Below are 19,874 nucleotides of genomic sequence, written 5' to 3' on the forward strand. Positions count from 1 at the left end.
TGCAATAAGAACGATGATGTAGACAAGATCTATTTATGTAGAAATAGACCCCATTTTGTTATCCTTAATAGCAACGATACATACGTGTCGGTTGCCCTTCTGTCACTAGGATCAAGCATCATAGATCGAACCCATCACAAAGCACCTCTTCCCATGGCAAGAAAAATCGATCTAGTTGGCCTAACTAAACCAAAGATTCAAAGAATAAATACGAGGCTATGAGTAATCATGCATATAAGAGATTAAAAGACTCAAATAACTTTCATGCATAAAAACATATATCTGATCATAAACTCAAAGTTCATCGGATCCCAACAAACAGACCACAAAAAGAGTTACATCAAATAGATCTCCAAGAGACCATTGTATTGAGAATCAAAAGAGAGAGAGGAAGCCATCTAGCTACTAACTACGGACCCGAAGGTCTACAATGAACTACTCACGCATCATCGTAGAGGCACCAACGAGGATGATGAACTCCTCCGTGATGGTGTCTAGATTGGATCTATGGTTTCTAGAACTTGCGGCTGCTGGAATTGGTTTTTGTCGACTCCCCTAGGGTTTCTGAAATATTGGGGTATTTATAGAGCAAAGAGGTGGTGCGGGAAGCCATCGAGGTGGGCACAACCCACCTGGGCGCACCTGGGGCCCAGGCACGCCCTGGTGGGTTGTGCCCCCCTCGGGGAACCCCTAGGCGCTTCTTCGGCCCATTGGGTGTCTTCCGGTCCTTAAAAATTTCAAAAAAAGTTTCGCTGCATTTGGACTCTGTTTGATATTGATTTTCTATGATGTAAAAAACAAGCAAAAAACGACAACTGACACTAGGCACTATGTCAATAGGTTAGTCCCAAAAAATAATATAAAATGATTGTAAAACATCCAAGAATGATAATATAATAGTATGGAATAATAAAAAATTATAGATACATTGAAGACATATCAGCATCCCCAAGCTTAATTCTCGTTCTCGAGTAGGTAAATGATAAAAACAGAATTTTTGATGTGGAATGCTGCCTAACATGTTCATAACATATTCTTTCTTTTATAGCATGGACAATTGGACTTTTATATGGTTCAAAGCAATAGTCTAGTTTTGACATGAGGACTTTAATACTCAAGCATATCAACAAGCAACCATGTCTTTCAAAATATCAACGCTAAAGCTGAAGGAAATATGCCCTAGAGGCAATAATAAAGTTATTATTTATTTCCTTATATCATGATAAATGTTTATTATTCATACTAGAATTGTATTAACCGGAAACATAATACATGTGTGAATACATAGACAAACAGAGTGTCACTAGTATGCCTCTACTTGACTAGCTCATTGATCAAAGATGGTTATGTTTCCTAACCATAGACATGAGTTGTGATTTGATTAACGGGATCACATCATTAGGAGAATGATGTGATTGACTTGACCCATTCCGTTAGCTTAGCACTTGATCGTTTAGTTTGTTGCTATTGCTTTCTTCATGACTTATACATGTTCCTATGACTATGAGATTATGCAACTCCCGTTTACCGGAGGAACACTTTGTGTGCTACCAAATGTCACAACGTAACTGGGTGATTATAAAGGTGCTCTACAGGTGTCTCCAAAGGTACTTGTTGGGTTGGCGTATTTCGAGATTAGGATTTGTCACTCCGATTGTCGGAGAGGTATCTCTGGGCCCACTCGGTAATGCACATCACTATAAGCCTTGCAAGCATTGCAACTAATGAGTTAGTTGCGGGATGATATATTACGGAACGAGTAAAGAGACTTGCCGGTAACGAGATTGAACTAGTTATTGAGATACCGACGAACGAATCTCGGGCAAGTAACATACCGACGACAAAGGGAACAACGTGTGTTGTTATGCGGTCTGACCGATAAAGATCTTCGTAGAATATGTAGGAGCCAATATGGGCATCCAGGTCCCGCTATTGGTTATTGACCAGAGAGGTGTCTCGGTCATGTCTACATAGTTCTCGAACCCGTAGGTTCCGCACGCTTAACGTTCGTTGACGATATAGTACTATATGAGTTATGTATGTTGGTGACCGAATGTTGTTCGGAGTCCGGGATGAGATCACGGACATGACGAGGAACTTCGGAATGGTCCGGAGATAAAGTTTGATATATGGGATAATAGTGTTTGGTCACCGGAAGGGTTCCGAAATTCACCGGAAGGGGTTCCGGATGTTTCCCGAAATGTTTGGGTACGAGAACACTTTATTTGGGCCAAAGGGAAAAGCCCACAAGGTTTTTGGAAAGCGCAAAAGTAAGTTTTGCGGAGTCCAGGGGCCAGAGGCCAGGGTCCCTGGCGTCTGGGTCTAGACGCCGGGAACCCTGTTGTCTGGCCCTGGAGTCCGAGAAGGACTCTTGCCTTTTGGGTGAAACCGACTTTGTGGAGGCTTTTACTCCAAGTTTCGACTCCAAGGATCAACATATAAATAGAGGGGTAGGGCTAGCACCCAAGACACTTCAAGAAACACCAAGCCATGTGTCGGCAACCTCGTCACCTCTAGTGTATCCTCCATCCTAGATTTCGTAGTGCTTAGGCGAAGGCCTGCGGAGATTGTTCTTCACCAACACCGTCACCACGCCGTCGTGCTGCCGTAACCCATCTACTACTTCGCCCCTCTTGCTGGATCGAGAAGGCGAGGACGTCACCGAGCCAAACGTGTGCAGAACTCGGAGGTGCCGTGCTTTCGGTACTTGGATCAGTCGGATCGTGAAGACGTACGACTACAGCAACCACATTGATATAACACTTCCGATTTCGGTCTACGAGGGTACGTGGACAACACTCTCCCCTCTCGTTGCTATGCATCACCATGATCTTGCGTGTGCGTAGGAAAATTTTGAAATTACCGCGTTCCCCAACAGTGGCATCCGAGCTAGGTTTTATGCGTAGATGTCATATGCACGAGTAGAACACAAGTGAGTTGTGGGCGATATAAGTCATACTGCTTACCAGTATGTCATACTTTGGTTCGGCGGTATTGTTGGATGAAGCGGCCCAGACCGACATTACGCGTACGCTTACGCGAGACTGGTTCTACCGACATGCTTTGCACACAGGTGGCTGGCGGGTGTCAGTTTCTCCAACTTTAGTTGAACCGAGTGTGGCTACGCCCGGTCCTTGAGAAGGTTAAAACAACACTAACTTGACAAACTATCGTTGTGGTTTTGATGCGTAGGTAAGAACGGTTCTGGCTCAGCCCGTAGCAGCCACGTAAAACTTGCAACAACAAAGTAGAGGACGTCTAACTTGTTTTTGCAGGGCATGTTGTGATGTGATATGGTCAAGACGTGATGAGATATAAGGTATTGTATAAGATGATCATGTTTTGTTGAAGTTATCAGCAACTGGCAAAAGCCATATGGTTGTCTCTTTATTGCATAAGATGCAAGCGCCAAATAATTGCTTTACTTTATTGCTATGCGATAGCAATAGTTGCAAGAGCAATAGTTGGCGAGACGACCATGTGACGACACATTGATATAGATCAAGATGATGGAAATCATGGTGTCATGCCGGTGATGATGGAAATCATGACGATGCTTTGGAGATGGAGATCAAAGGCACAAGATGATGATGGCCATATCATGTCACATATTTTTTGATTGCATGTGATATTTATCTTTTATACATCTTATCTTGCTTTGATTGACGATAGCATTATAAGATGATCTCTCACTAAATTATCAATGTATAAGTGTTCTCCCTGAGTATGCACCGTTGCGAAAGTTCTTCGTGCTGAGACACCACGTGATGATCGGGTGTGATAGGCTCTACGTTCAAATACAACGGGTGCAAAATAGTTGCACACGCGGAATACTCAGGTTAAACTTGACGAGCCTAGCATATAACAGATATGGCCTCGGAACACGGAGACCGAAAGGTCGAACGTGAATCATATAGTAGATATGATCAACATAGTGATGTTCACCATTGAAACTACTCCATCTCACGTGATGATCGGGCATGGTTTAGTTGATATGGATCACGTGATCACTTAGAGGATTAGAGGGATGCCTATCTAAGTGGGAGTTCTTAAGTAATATGATTAATTGAACTTAAATTTATCATGAACTTAGTCCTGGTAGTATTAACATATCTATGTTGTAGATCAATAGCTCGCCTTTAGCTCCCCTGTTTTTATTTTTGAAATGTTCCTAGAGAAAACTAAGTTGAAAGATGTTAGTAGCAATGATGCGGATTGGATCCGTGATCTGAGGTTTATCCTCATTGCTGCACAGAAGAATTATGTCCTTGATGCACCGCTAGGTGACAGACCTATTGCAGGAGAAGATGCAGACGTTATGAACGTTTGGCTAGCTCAATATGATGACTACTTGATAGTTTAGTGCACCATGCTTAACGGCTTAGAATCAGGGCTTCAAAGACGTTTTGAACGCCCTGGAGCATATAAGATGTTCCAAGAGTTCAAATTGGTATTTCATACTCATGCTTGTGCCGAGAGGTATGACACCTCTGATAGTACTTTGCCTAAAAGATGAAGGAGAATAGCTCAAGCAGTGAGCATGTGCTCAGATTGTCTGGGGACTACAATCACTTGAATCAAGTGGGAGTTAATCTTCCAGATAAAATAGTGATTGCCAGAATTCTCTAGTCACCATCACCAAGTTAGTAGAACTTCATGATGAACTATAATATGCAAGGGATAACGGAAATGATTCCCAAGCTCTTCGTGATGCTGAAATCGACGAAGGTAGAAATCAAGAAAAACATCAAGTGTTGATGGTAAACAAAACCACTAGTTTCAAGTAAAGGGGCAAAGGGAAGAAAGGGGAACTTCAAGAAGAACGGCAAACAAGATGATGCTCAAGTGAAAAAACCCAAGTCTGGACCTAAGCCTGAAACTGAGTGCTTCTACTGCAAAGGGACTGGTCATTGGAAGCGGAACTACCCCAAGTAATTGGCGGATAAGAAGGATGGCAAAGTGAACATAGGTATATTTGATATACATGTTATTGATGTGTACTTTACTAATGTTTATAGCAACCCCTCAGTATTTGATACTAGTTCAGTTGCTAAGAATAGTAACTCGAAACGGAAGTTGTAGAATGAACATAGACTAGTTAAGGGTGAAGTGACGATGTGTATTGGAAATGGTTCCAAGATTGATATGATCATCATCGCACACTCCCTATACTTTCGGGACTAGTGTTGAACCTAAATAAATGTTATTTAGTGTTTGCGTTGAGCATGAATAGGATTGGATCATGTTTATTGCAATACGGTTATTCATGTAAGTTAGAGAATAATCGTTGTTCTGTTTACATGAATAAAACCTTCTATGGTCATACACCCAATGAAAATGGTTTGTTGGATCTCGATTGTAGTGATACACATATTCATAATATTAAAGCCAAAGAGATGCAAAGTTAATAATGATAGTGCAACTTATATGTGGCACTGCCGTTTTAGGTCATATTGGTGTAAAGCGCATGAAGAAAATCCATGCTAATGGGCTTTTGGAATCACTTGATTATGAATCAGTTGATGCTTGCGAACCATGCCTCATGGGCAAGATGACTAAGACTCTGTTCTCCAGAAAAATGGAGCGAGCAACTGACTTATTGGAAATAATACATACTGATGTATGCAATCCGATGAGTGTTGAGGCTCGCGACAGGTATCATTATTTTCTGATCTTCACAGATGATTTGAGCAGATATGAGTATATCTACTTGATGAAACACAAGTCTGAAACATTTGAAAAGTTCAAAGAATTTCAGAGTGAAGTGGAGAATCATCGTAACAAGAAAATAAAAGTTTCTACGATATGATCGCAGAGGTGAAATATTTGAGTTACGAGTCTGACCTTCAGTTAAAACAATGTGAAATAGTTTCACTACTCACGCCACCTGGAACACCACAGTGTAATGGTGTGTCCGAACGTCATAACCGTACTTTATTGGATATAGTGCAACCTATGATGTTTCTTACCGATTTACCGCTATAGTTTTGGGGTTGTGCATTAGAGACAGCTGCATTCACATTAAATAGGGCACCATCTAAATCCGTTGAGACGACACCATCTGAACTATGGTTTGGCAAGAAACCTAATCTGTCGTTTCTTAAAGTTTGAGGTTGCAATGCTTATGTGAAAAAGTTTCAACCTGATAAGCTCAAACCCAAATCGAAGAAGTGCATCTTCATAGGATACCCAAAAGAAAATGTTGGGTACACCTTCTATCACAGATCTGAAGGCAAGATATTCATTGCTGAGGATGGATCCTTTCTAGAGAAGGAGTTTCTCTCGAAAGAAGTGAGTGGGAGGAAAGTAGAACTTGATGAGGTAACTGTACCTGCTCCCTTATTGGAAAGTAGTTCATCACAGAAATCTGTTCCTGTGACTACTACACAATTAGTGAGGAAGCTAATGATGATGATCATGTAACTTCAGATCAAGTTACTGCCGAACCTCGTAGGCAAACCAGAGTGAGATCCGCACCAGAGTGGTATGGTAATCATGTTCTGGAGGTCATGTTACTTGACCATGACGAGCCTACGAACTATGAGGAAGCGATGATGAGCTCAGATTCCATGAAATGGCTTGAGGCCATGAAATCTGAGATGAGATCCATGTATGAGAACAAAGTATGGACTTTGGTTGACTTGCTCGATGATCGGCAAGCCATAGAAAATAAATGGATCTTCAAGAGGAAGACAGACGCTGATAGTAGTGTTACTATCTACAAAGCTAGACTTGTCGAAAAAGGTTTTTGACAAAGTTCAAGGTGTTGACTATGATGAGATTTTCTCACTCGTAGTGATGCTTAAGTCTTTCTGAATCATGTTAGCAAATTGCCGCATTTATGAAATCTGGCAAATGGATAAACAAAACTGCATTCCTTAAAGGATTTATTAAAGAAAGAGTTGTATATGATGCAACCAGAAGGTTTTGTCAATCCTAAAGGTGCTAACAAAATATGCAAGCTCCAGCGATCCATCTATGGACTGGTGCAAGCATCTCGGAGTCAGAATATACGCTTTGATAAGTTGATCAAAGCATATAGTTTTATACAGACTTGCGGTGAAGCCTGTATTTACAAGAAAGTGAGTGGGAGCACTACAACATTTCTGATAAGTATATGTGAATGACATATTGTTGATTGGATATAATGTAGAATTATTCTGCAAAGCATAAAGGAGTGTTTGAAAGGAGTTTTTCAAAGAAAGACCTCGGTGAAGCTGCTTACATATTGAGCATCAAGATCTATAGAGATAGATCAAGACGCTTGATAAGTTTTTCAATGAGTACATACCTTGACAAGATTTTGAAGTAGTTCAAAATAGAACAGTCAAAGAAAGAGTTCTTGCCTGTGTTACAAGGTGTGAAACTGAGTAAGACTCAAAGCCCGACCACGACAGAAGATAGAAAGAGAATGAAAGTCATTCCCTATGCCTTGGCCATAGGTTCTATAAAATATGCCATGCTGTGTACCAGATCTATTGGATACCCTACACTGTTTTTGGCAAGGGAGTACAATAGTGATCTAGGAGTAGATCACTAGACAGCGGTCAAAATTATCCTTAGTGGAATAAGGATATGTTTCTCGATTGTGGAGGTGAAAAAAAAGGTTCGTCGTAAAGGGTTACGTCGATGCAAATTTTGACACTGATCCAGATGACTCTAAATCTCAATATGGATACATATTCAAAGTGGGAGCAATTAGCTAGAGTAGCTACGTGCAGAGCATTGTTGACATAGAAATTTGCAAAATACTTACGGATCTGAATGTGGCAGACCCGTTGACTAAACTTCTCTCACAAGCAAAACATGATCACACCTTAGTACTCTTTGGGTGTTAATAACATAGCGATTTGACTCTAGTAAACCCTTTGGGTGTTGGTCACATGTCGATGTGAACTATGGGTGTTAATCACATGGTGATGTGAACTATTGGTATTAAATCACATGGCGATGTGAACTAGATTATTAACTCTAGTGCAAGTGGGAGACTGAAGGAAATATGCCCTAGAGGCAATAATAAAGTTATTACTTATTTCCTTATATGATGATAAATGTTTATTATTCATGCTAGAATTGTATTAACCGGAAACATAATACATGTGTGAATACATAGACAAACAGAGTGTCACTAGTATGCCTCTACTTGACTAGCTCGTTGATCAAAGATGGTTACGTTTCCTAACCATAGACATGAGTTGTCATTTGATTAACGGGATCACATCATTAGGAGAATGATGTGATTGACTTGACCCATTCCGTTAGCTTAGCACTTGATCATTTAGTTTGTTGCTATTGCTTTCTTCATGACTTATACATGTTCCTATGACTATGAGATTATGCAACTCCCGTTTACCGGAGGAACACTTTGTGTGCTACCAAACGTCACAATGTAACTGGGTGATTATAAAGGTGCTCTATAGGTGTCTCCAAAGGTACTTGTTGGGTTGGCATATTTCGAGATTAGGATTTGTCACTCCGATTATCGGAGAGGTATCTCTGGGCCCACTTGGTAATGCACATCACTATAAGCCTTGCAAGCATTGCAACTAATGAGTTAGTTGCGGGATGATGTATTACGGAACGAGTAAAGAGACTTGCCGGTAACGAGATTGAACTAGGTATTGAGATACCGATGATCGAATCTCGGGCAAGTAACATACCGATGACAAAGGGAACAACGTATGTTGTTATGTGGTCTGACCGATAAAGATCTTCGTAGAATATGTAGGAGCCAATATGGGCATCCAGGTCCCGCTATTGGTTATTGACCAGAGAGGTGTCTCGGTCATGTCTACATAGTTCTCGAACCCGTAGGGTCCGCACGCTTAACGTTCGTTGACGATATAGTACTATATGAGTTATGTATGTTGGTGACCGAATGTTGTTCGGAGTCCGGTATGAGATCACGGACATGACGAGGAACTCCGGAATGGTTCGGAGATAAAGTTTGATATATGGGATAATAGTGTTTGGTCACCGGAAGGGTTCTGGAATTCACCGGAAGGGGTTCCGGATGTTTCCCGAAATGTTTGGGTACGAGAACACTTTATTTGGGCCAAAGGGGAAAGCACACATGGTTTTTGGAAAGCGCAAAAGGAAGTTTTGCAGAGTCTAGGGGCCAGACGCCAGGGTCCCTGGCATCAGGGTCCAGACGCCGGGAACCCTAGCATCTGGCCCTGGAGTCCGAGAAAGACTCTTGCCTTTCGGGTGAAACCGACTTTGTGGAGGCTTTTACTCCAAGTTTTGACCCCAAGGCTCAACATATAAATAGAGGGGTAGGTCTAGCACCCAAGACACATCAATAAACACCAAGCCGTGTGCCGGCAACCCCGTCCCCTCTAGTTTATCCTCCGTCCTAGTTTTCGTAGTGCTTAGGCGAAGCCCTGCGGAGATTGTTCTTCACCAACACCGTCACCACGCCTCCGTGCTCCCGGAACTCATCTACTACTTCGCCCCTCTTGCTGGATCGAGAAGGCGAGGACGTCACCGAGCCGAACGTGTGCAGAACTCGGAGGTGTCGTGCTTTCGGTACTTGGATCGGTCGGATCGTGAAGACGTACGACTACATCAACCGCGTTGATATAACGCTTCCGCTTTCGGTCTACGAGGGTACGTGGACAACACTCTCCCCTCTCGTTGCTATGCATCACCATGATCTTGCGTGTGTGTAGGAATTTTTTTGAAATTACTACATTCCCCAACAAAAGCAAGTTATCCCTAGCTCGTTATGCTCAATCATTGATCCATTCATGAAACACACTCGGATATTAGCTACACCCAATACTCAAGTACGATCATACTGCCCCTTAGTTGGTGCTTTATAAGTGAAGATGGAGGCTCAAGTAAAAATAAAAATTGCATGAAGTAAAAGAAAGGCCCTTCGCAGAGGGAAGTAGAGATTTGTAGAGGTGCCAGAGCTCAAAGTGAAAAAGATAGATACAAAACATTTTGGCTGGCATGCTTTTCCTGTCAACGAAAACGATTGAGTAGTTCCCAATGTTGGGTAACGTAGTAATTTCAAAAATTTTCCTATGCACACGCAAGATCATGGTGATGCATAGCAACAAGAGGGGAGAGTGTGATCTACGTACCCTTGTAGATCGACAACGGAAGCGTTAGGTTGATGTAGTCGTACGTCTTCACGGCCCGACCGATCAAGCACCGAAACTACGGCACCTCCGAGTTCTAGCACACGTTCAGCTCGATGACGATCCCCGGACTCCGATCCAGCAAAGTGTCGGGGAAGAGTTCCGTCAGCACGACGGCGTGGTGACGATCTTGATGTACTAATGTCGCAGGGCTTCGCCTAAGCACTGCTACAATATTATCGAGGACTATGGTGGAAGGGGGCACCGCACACGGCTAAGAATATGATCACGAGGATCAACTTGTGTCTCTAGGGGGTGCCCCTGCCTCCGTATATAAAGGCTCAAAAGGGGGGGGGGCGGCCGACCAAGAGGAGGCGCGCCAGGAGGAGTCCTACTCCCTCCGGGAGTAGGACTCCCCCCCCTTTTCCTAGTTGGAATAGGATTCGCGGAGGAGAGAGAGGAGGAAGGGGGCCGGCCCCCTCTCCTTGTCCTATTCGGACCAAGGGAGGGGAGGGGCGCGCGGCCCATCTCTGGCTACCTCTCCTCTCTTCCACAAAGGCCCACTAAGGCCCATATATCTCCCGGGGGGTTCCGGTAACCTCCTGGTACTCCGGTAAAATCCCGATTTCACCCGGAACACTTCCGATATCCAAACATAGGCTTCCAATATATCATCTTTATGTCTCGACCATTTCGAGACTCCTCGTCATGTCCGTGATCACATCTGGGACTCTGAACAACCTTCGGTACATCAAAATGCATAAACTCATAATATAACTGTCATCGAAACCTTAAGCATGCGAACCCTACGGGCTCGAGAACAATGTAGACATGACCGAGACACGTCTCCGGTCAATAACCAATAGCGGGACCTGGATGCCCATATTGGTTCCTACATATTCTACGAAGATCTTTTATCGGTCAGACCGCATAACAACATACGTTGTTCCCTTTGTCATCGGTATGTTACTTGCCCGAGATTCGATCGTCGGTATCCAATACCTAGTTCAATCTCGTTACCGGCAAGTCTCTTTACTCGTTTTGTAATACATCATCTCGCAACTAACTCATTAGTTGCAATGCTTGCAAGGCTTATGTGATGTGCATTACCGAGAGGGCCCAGAGATACCTCTCCGACGATCGAAGTGACAAATCCAAATCTCGAAATATGCCAACCCAACATGTACCTTTGGAGACACCTGTAGAGCACCTTTATAATCACCCAGTTACGTTGTGACGTTTGGTAGCACACAAAGTGTTCCTCTGGCAAACAGGAGTTGCATAATCTCATAGTCATAGGAACATGTATAGGTCATGAAGAAAGCAATAGCAACATACCAAACGATCAGGTGCTAAGCTAACGTTATGGGTCATGTCAATCAGATCATTCATCTAATGATGTGATCCCGTTAATCAAATAACAACTCTTTGTTCATGGTTAGGAAACATAACCATCTTTGATTAACGAGGTAGTCAAGTAGAGGCATACTAGTGACACTCTGTTTGTCTATGTATTCACACATGTATTATGTTTCCGGTTAATACAATTCTAGCATGAATGATAAACATTTATCATGATATAAGGAAATAAATAATAACTTTATTATTGCCTCTAGGGAATATTTCCTTCAGTCTCCCACTTGCACTAGAGTCTAAAATTTAGTTCACATCACCATGTGATTTAACACCAATAGTTCACATCTTTATGTGATTGGTTCACATCTCCATGTGACTAACACCCAAAGGGTTTACTAGATTCAATAATCTAGTTCACACCGCTATGTGATTAACGCCCAAAGAATGATCATGTTTTGCTTGTGAGAGAAATTTAGTCAACGGGTCTGCCACATTCAGATCCGTATTTATTTTGCAAATTTCTATGTCAACAATGCTCTGCACAGAGCTACTCTAGCTAATTGCTCCCACTTTCAATATGTATCCAGATTGATACTTAGAGTCATCTAGATCAGTGTTAAAATTTGCATCGACGTAACCCTTTACAACGAACCCTTTTTGTCACGTCCATAATTGAGAAACATATCCTTATTCCACTAAGGATAATTTTGACCACTATCCAGTGATCTACTCCTAGATCACTATTGTACTCCCTTGCCAAAATCAGTGTAGGGTATACAATAGATCTGGTGCATAGCATGGCATACTTTATAGAACCTATGGCCAAGGCATAGGGAATGACTTTCATTCTCTTTCTATCTTCTGTCGTGGTCGTGTTTTGAGTCTTACTCAATTTCACACCTTGTAACACAGGCAAGAACTCTTTCTTTGACTGTTCCATTTTGAACTACTTCAAAATCTTGTCAAGGTATGTACTTACTGAAAAAACTTATCAAGCGTTTTGATCTATCTCTATAGATCTTGATGCTCAATATGTAAGTAGCTTCACCGAGGTCTTTCTTTGAAAAACTCCTTTCAAATACTCCTTTATGCTTTGCAGAATAATTCTACATTATTTCCGATCAACAATATGTCATACATATACTTATCAGAAATGCTGTAGGGCTCCCACTCACTTTCTTGTAAATACAGGCTTCACCGCAAGTCTGTATAAAACTATATGCTTTGATCAACCTGTCAAAGTGTGTATTCCAACTCCGAGATGCTTGCACCAGTCCATAGATGATTCGCTGGAGCTTGCATATTTTGTTAGCACCTTTAGGATTGACAAAACCTTCTGGTTGCATCATATACAACTCTTCTTCCAGAAACCCATTCAGGACTGCAGTTTTGACATCCATCTGCCAAATTTCGTAATCATAAAATGCGGCAATTGCTAACATGATTCAGACAGACTTAAGCATCGCTACGGGTGAGATGGTCTCATCGTAGTCAATCCCTTGAACTTGCCGAAACCCTTTTGCGACAAGTCGAGCTTTGTAGACAGTAATATTACCGTCAGCGTCAGTCTTCTTCTTGAAGATCCATTTATTTTCTATGGCTTGCCAATCATCGGGCAAGTCAACCAAAGTCTACACTTCGTTCTCATACATGGATCCCATCTCAGATTTCATGGCCTCAAGCCATTTTGCGGAATCTGGGGTCATCATCGCTTCCTCATAGTTCGCAAGTTCGTCATGGTCTAGTAACATGACTTCCAGAACAGGATTACCGTACCACTCTGGTGCGGATCTCACTCTGGTTTACCTACGAGATTCGGTAGTAACTTGATCTGAAGTTACATGATCATCATCATTAGCTTCCTCACTAATTGGTTTAGGTGTCACAGAAACTGGTTTCTGTGATGTACTACTTTCCAATAAGGGAGCAGGTACAGTTACCTCATCAAGTTCTACTTTCCTCCCACTCACTTCTTTCGAGAGAAACTCCTTCTCTAGAAAGGATCTATTCTCAGCAATGAATAATTTGCCTTCGGATCTGTGATAGAAGGTGTACCCAACAGTCTCCTTTGGGTATCCTATGAAGACATATTTCTCCGATTTGGGTTTGAGCTTATCAGGATGAAACTTTTTCATATAAGCATCACAACCCCAAACTTTAAGAAACGGCAACTTTGGTTTCTTGCCAAACCACAATTCAGATTGTGTCGTCTCAACGGACTTAGATGGTGCCCTATTTAATGTGAATGTAGCTGTCTCTAATGCATAACCCCAAAACGATAGCAGTAAATCTCTAAGAGACATCATAGATCGCACCATATCAAGTAAAGTACGATTACGACGTTCGGACACACCATTACACTGTGGTGTTCCAGGTGGCGTGAGTAGTGAAACTATTTCACATTGTTTTAACTGAAGGCCAAACTCGTAACTCAAATATTTCACCTCTGCGATCATATCGTAGAAACTTTTATTTTCTTGTTACGATGATTCTCCACTTCACTCTGAAATTCTTTGAACTTTTCAAATGTTTCAGACTTGTGTTTCATCAAGTAGATATACTCATATCTGCTCAAATCATCTGTGAAGATCAGAAAATAATGATACCTGCCGCGAGCCTCAACACTCATCGGATGGCATACATCAGTATGTATTATTTCCAATAAGTCAGTTGCTCGCTCCATAGTTCCGGAGAACGGCGTTTTAGTCATCTTGCCCATGAGGCATGGTTCGCAAGCATCAAGTGATTCATAATCAAGTGATTCCAAAAGCCCATCAGCATGGAGTTTCTTCATGCGCTTTACACCAATATGACCTAAACGGCAGTGCCACCAATAAGTTGCACTATCATTATTAACTTTGCATCTTTTTGGCTTCAATATTATGAATATGTGTATCACTACGATCGAGATCCAACGAACTATTTTCATTGGGTGTATGACCATCGAAGGTTTTATTCATGTAAACAGAACAACAATTATTCTCTGACTTTAATGAATAACCGTATTGCAATAAACATGATCAAATAATATTCATGCTCAACGCAAACACCAAATAACACTTATTTAGTTTCAACACTAATCCCGAAAGTATAGGGAGTGTGCGATGATGATCATATCAATCTTGGAACTACTTCCAACACACATCGTCACCTCACCCTTTACTAGTTTCTGTTTATTCTGCAACTCCCGTTTTGAGTTACTACTCTTAGCAACTGAACTAGTATCAAATGTCGAGGGGTTGCTATAAACACTAGTAAAGCACACATCAATAACATGTATACCAAATATACTTATGTTCACTTTGCCATCCTTCTTATTCGCCAATCACTTGGGGTAGTTCCGCTTCCAGTGATCAGTTCCTTTGCAGTAGATGCACTTAGTCTCAGGCTTAGGACCAGACTTGGGCTTCTTCACTTGAGCAGCAACTTGATTGCCGTTCTTCTTGAAGTTCCCCTTCTTCCTTTTGCCCTTTTCTTGAAACTAGTGGTCTTGTCTACCATGAACCCTTGATGTTTTTCTTGATTTCTACCTTCATCGATTTTAGCATCATGAAGAGCTTGGGGATCATTTCCGTTATCCCTTGCATATCATAGTTCATCACGAAGTTCTACTAACTTAGTGATGGTGACTAGAGAATTCTGTCAATCACTATTTTATCTGGAAGATTAACTCCCACTTGATTCAAGTGATTGTAGTATCCAGACAATCTGAGCACATGCTCACTAGTTGAGCGATTCTCCTCCATCTTTTAGCTATAGAACTTGTTGGAGACTTCATATCTCTCAACTCGGGTATTTGCTTGAAATATTAACTTTAACTCCTGGAACATCTCATATGGTCCATGACGTTCAGAACGTCTTTGAAGTCCCGATTCTAAGCCGTTAAGCATGGTGCACTAAACTATCAAGTAGTCATCATATTGAGCTAGCCAAACGTTCATAACGTCTGCATCTACTCCTGCAATAGGTCTGTCACCTAGCGGTGCATCAAGGACATAATTCTTCTGTGCAGCAATAAGGATAAACCTCAGATCACGGATCCAATCCGCATCATTGCTACTAACATCTTTCAACACAATTTTCTCTAGGAACATATCAAAATAAACACAGGGAAGCAACAACGCGAGCTATTGATCTACAACATAATTTGCAAAATACTACCAGGACTAAGTTCATGATAAATTTAAGTTCAATTAATCATATTACTTAAGAACTCCCACTTAGATAGACATCCCTCTAATCCTCTAAGTGATCACGTGATCCATATCAACTAAACCATGCCCGATCATCACGTGAGATGGAGTAGTTTCAATGGTGAACATCACTATGTTGATCATATCTACTATATGATTCACGCTCGACCTTTCGGTCTCCGTGTTCCGAGGCCATATCTGTATATGCTTGGCTCGTCAAGTATAACCTGAGTATTCCGCGTGTGCAACTGTTTTGCACCCGTTGTATTTGAACGTAGAGCCTATCACACCCGATCATCACGTGGTGTCTCAGCACGAAGAACTTTCGCAACGGTGCATACTCAGGGAGAACACTTCTTGATAATTAGTGAGAGATCATCTTAAAATGCTACCGTCAAACTAAGCAAAAATAAGATGTATAAAAGATAAACATCATATGCAATCAAAATATGTGACATGATATGGCCATCGTCATCTTGCTTCTTTGATCTCCATCTCCAAAGTACTGTCATGATCTATATCGTCACCGGCATGACACCATGATCTCCATCATCTTGATCTATATCAATGTGTCGTCACGTGGTTGTCTCGCCAACAATTGCTCTTGCAACTATTGCTACCGCATAGCGATAAAGTAAAGCAATTATTGGACGCTTGCATCTTATGCAATAGAGAGACAACCATAAGGATTTTGCCAGTTGCTGATAACTTCAACAAAACATGATCATCTCATACAACAACTTATATCTCATCACACCTTGACCATATCACATCACAATATGCCCTGCAAAAACAAGTTAGACGTCCTCTACTTTGTTGTTGCAAGTTTTACGTGGCTGCTACGGGCTTAGCAAGAACCGTTCTTACCTATGCATCAAAAACCACAATGATAGTTTGTCAAGTTGGTGCTGTTTTAACCTTCGCAAGGACTTGGCGTAGCCACACTCGGTTCAACTAAAGTTGGAGAAACTATCACCCTCTAGCCACCTTTGTGCAAAGCACGTCGGGAGAACCGGTCTCGCGTAAGCGTACGCGTAATGTCGGTCCGGGCCGCTTCGTCCAACAATACCGCCGAACCAAAGTATGACATGCTGGTAAGCAGTATGACTTATATCGCCCACAACTCACTTGTGTTCTACTCGTGCATATAACATCAACACATAAAACCTGGCTCTGATACCACTGTTGGGTAATGTAGTAATTTCAAAAAATTTCCTACGCATACGCAAGATCATGGTGATGCATAGCAACAAGAGGGGAGAGTGTGATCTACGTACCCTTGTAGATCAACAACGGAAGCGTTAGGTTGATGTAGTCGTACGTCTTCATGGCCCGACCGATCAAGCACCGAAACTACGGCACCTCCGAGTTCTAGCACACGTTCAGCTCGATGACGATCCCCGGACTCCGATCCAGCAAAGTGTCGGGGAAGAGTTCCGTCAGCACGACGGCGTGGTGATGATCTTGATGTACTAATGTCGCAGGGCTTCGCCTAAGCACTGCTACAATATTATCGAGGACTATGGTGGAAGGGGGCACCGCACACGGCTAAGAATATGATCACGAGGATCAACTTGTGTCTCTAGGGGGTGCCCCTGCCTCCGTATATAAAGGCTCAAAGGGGGGGGGGGCGGCCAAGAGGAGGCGCGCCAGGAGGAGTCCTACTCCCTCCGGGAGTAGGACTTCCCCCCTTTTCCTAGTTGGAATAGGATTCACGGAGGAGAGAGAGGAGGAAGGGGGGCCGTCCCCCTCTCCTTGTCCTATTCGGACCAAGGGAGGGGAGGGGCACGCGGCCCATCTCTGGCTACCTCTACTCTCTTCCACTAAGGCCCACTAAGGCCCATATATCTCCCGGGGGGTTCCGGTAACCTCCCGGTACTCCGGTAAAATCCCGATTTCACCCGGAACACTTCCGATATCCAAACATAGGCTTCCAATATATCAATCTTTATGTCTCGACCATTTCGAGATTCCTCGTCATGTCCGTGATCACATCCGAGACTCCGAACAACCTTCAGTACATAAAAATGCATAAACTCATAATATAACTGTCATCGAAACCTTAAGCGTGCGGACCCTACGGGTTCGAGAACAATGTAGACATGACCGAGACACGTCTCTGGTCAATAAACAATAGCGAGACCTGGATGCCCATATTGGTTCGTACATATTCTACGAAGATCTTTTATCGGTCAGACCGCATAACAACATACGTTGTTCCCTTTGTCATCGGTATGTTACTTGCCTGAGATTCGATCGTCGGTATCCAATACCTAGTTCAACCTCGTTACCGCAAGTCTCTTTACTCGTTTCGTAATACATCATCTCGCAACTAACTCATTAGTTGCAATGCTTGCAAGGCTTATGTGATGTGCATTACCGAGAGGGCCCAGAGATACCTCTCCGACGATCGGAGTGACAAATCCTAATCTCGAAATACGCCAACCCAACATGTACCTTTGGAGACACCTATAGAGCACCTTTATAATCACCCAGTTACGTTGTGACGTTTGGTAGCACACAAAGTGTTCCTCCGTCAAACAGGAGCTGCATAATCTCATAGTCATAGGAACATGTATAAGTCATGAAGAAAGCAATAGCAACATACTAAACGATCAGGTGCTAAGCTAACGGAATGGGTCATGTCAATTAGATCATTCATCTAATGATGTGATCCCGTTAATCAAATAACAACTCTTTGTTCATGGTTAGGAAACATAACCATCTTTGATTAACGAGCTAGTCAAGTAGAGGCATACTAGTGACACTCTGTTTGTCTATGTATTCACACATGTATTATGTTTCCGGTTAATACAATTCTAGCATGAATGATAAACATTTATCATGATATAAGGAAATAAATAATAACTTTATTATTGCCTCTAGGGCATATTTCCTTCACCCAATACTTTCCATGCTAGATATATCATAGGCAGTTCCCAAAAAAGAAAATAAAGTTTATTCCTTTTTCCACCATACTTTCACTTTCCATGGCTAACTGTATCCACGGGTGACTTCCATACCAACACTTTCCAAGGAATTTATTATTTGACAACATAAAGTAAATTCGTTTTTCATCTCGGCACTGGGCATCCCTAATACCTTTGCCGTAGTCTCGTGCAATGACAAGTGAATAAACACTCATCTTGAGAATAACACATCTAGCATGGAAATATATCAGCCACCCCCTACTGTTTCATGAGTGGTACGAGCACACAAAAGAGAAGTTTATTTTGAAAATTAGAGATGGCATATACAAAATTGCTTAGATCGACAAAAGAATACAGCATATAGGTAGATATAGTGGACTCATGTGGCAAGACTGGTTTAAAGGATTTTGGATGCACAAGTAGTGATCATACTTAGTGCAAAATGAAGGCTAGCAAAAGATTGAGAAGCGACCAACCAAGAAACAGAAAATCTCATAAGCGAGCATTAGGCATAACTAACACTGAATAATGCACCACAAGTAGGATGTAATTACATTGCATAATTGTTGACTTTCGTGCTTGCATAGGGAATCACAAACCTTAACACCAATATTCTTACTAAAGCATAATTAGTCATCAACATGACTCACATATCACTACCATCATATCTCAAAACTATTAGAAGGAATCAAGTTTATTTTGTCCAATGATCTTCATGAAAGTTTTTATTATATCCTCCTTGGATATCTATCACTTTGGGACTAATTTCATATGTTGCTTTTAATAAGCTCAAACAAATATAAGTGAAGAACATGAGCATAAACATTTTCTTCTCTGAAAATAATTTAAGTGAGGCAAGAGAGTATTTCTAAAAAAATTACTAACTCTCAAATAAATCTAAGTGAAGAATGATAGTGTTTCTTCAAAAATACTAAAGAACACCGTGCTCAAAAAGATATAAGTGAAGCACAAGAGCAATTCCATTGCTCATAAAGATTTAAGTGAAGCATAGAGAGCAATTCTAACAAGTCATGGCATAATTTTGGATCTCTCAAATAAGTGTGTCCAACAAGGATTCATGACTAAAAACACAAAGCAAAACAAGCAAAGACTCATATCATACAAGACGCTCCAAGCAAAACTCATAGATATGTGATGAATAAAAATATAGTTTCAAGTAAAATACCGATGGTCGTTAGAAGAAAGAGGGGATGCCACTTGGGGGGATCCCCAAGCTTAGTTGCTTAATACTTCTTGGATATTATCTTGGGGTGCCATGGGCATCCCCAAGCTTAGCCTTTTGCTAA

This window comes from Triticum urartu, chromosome 2A, assembly GCF_056163025.1.
Source record: "Triticum urartu cultivar PI428250 chromosome 2A, HENAU_Tu73, whole genome shotgun sequence".
Classification (NCBI taxonomy): Eukaryota; Viridiplantae; Streptophyta; class Magnoliopsida; order Poales; family Poaceae; genus Triticum; species Triticum urartu.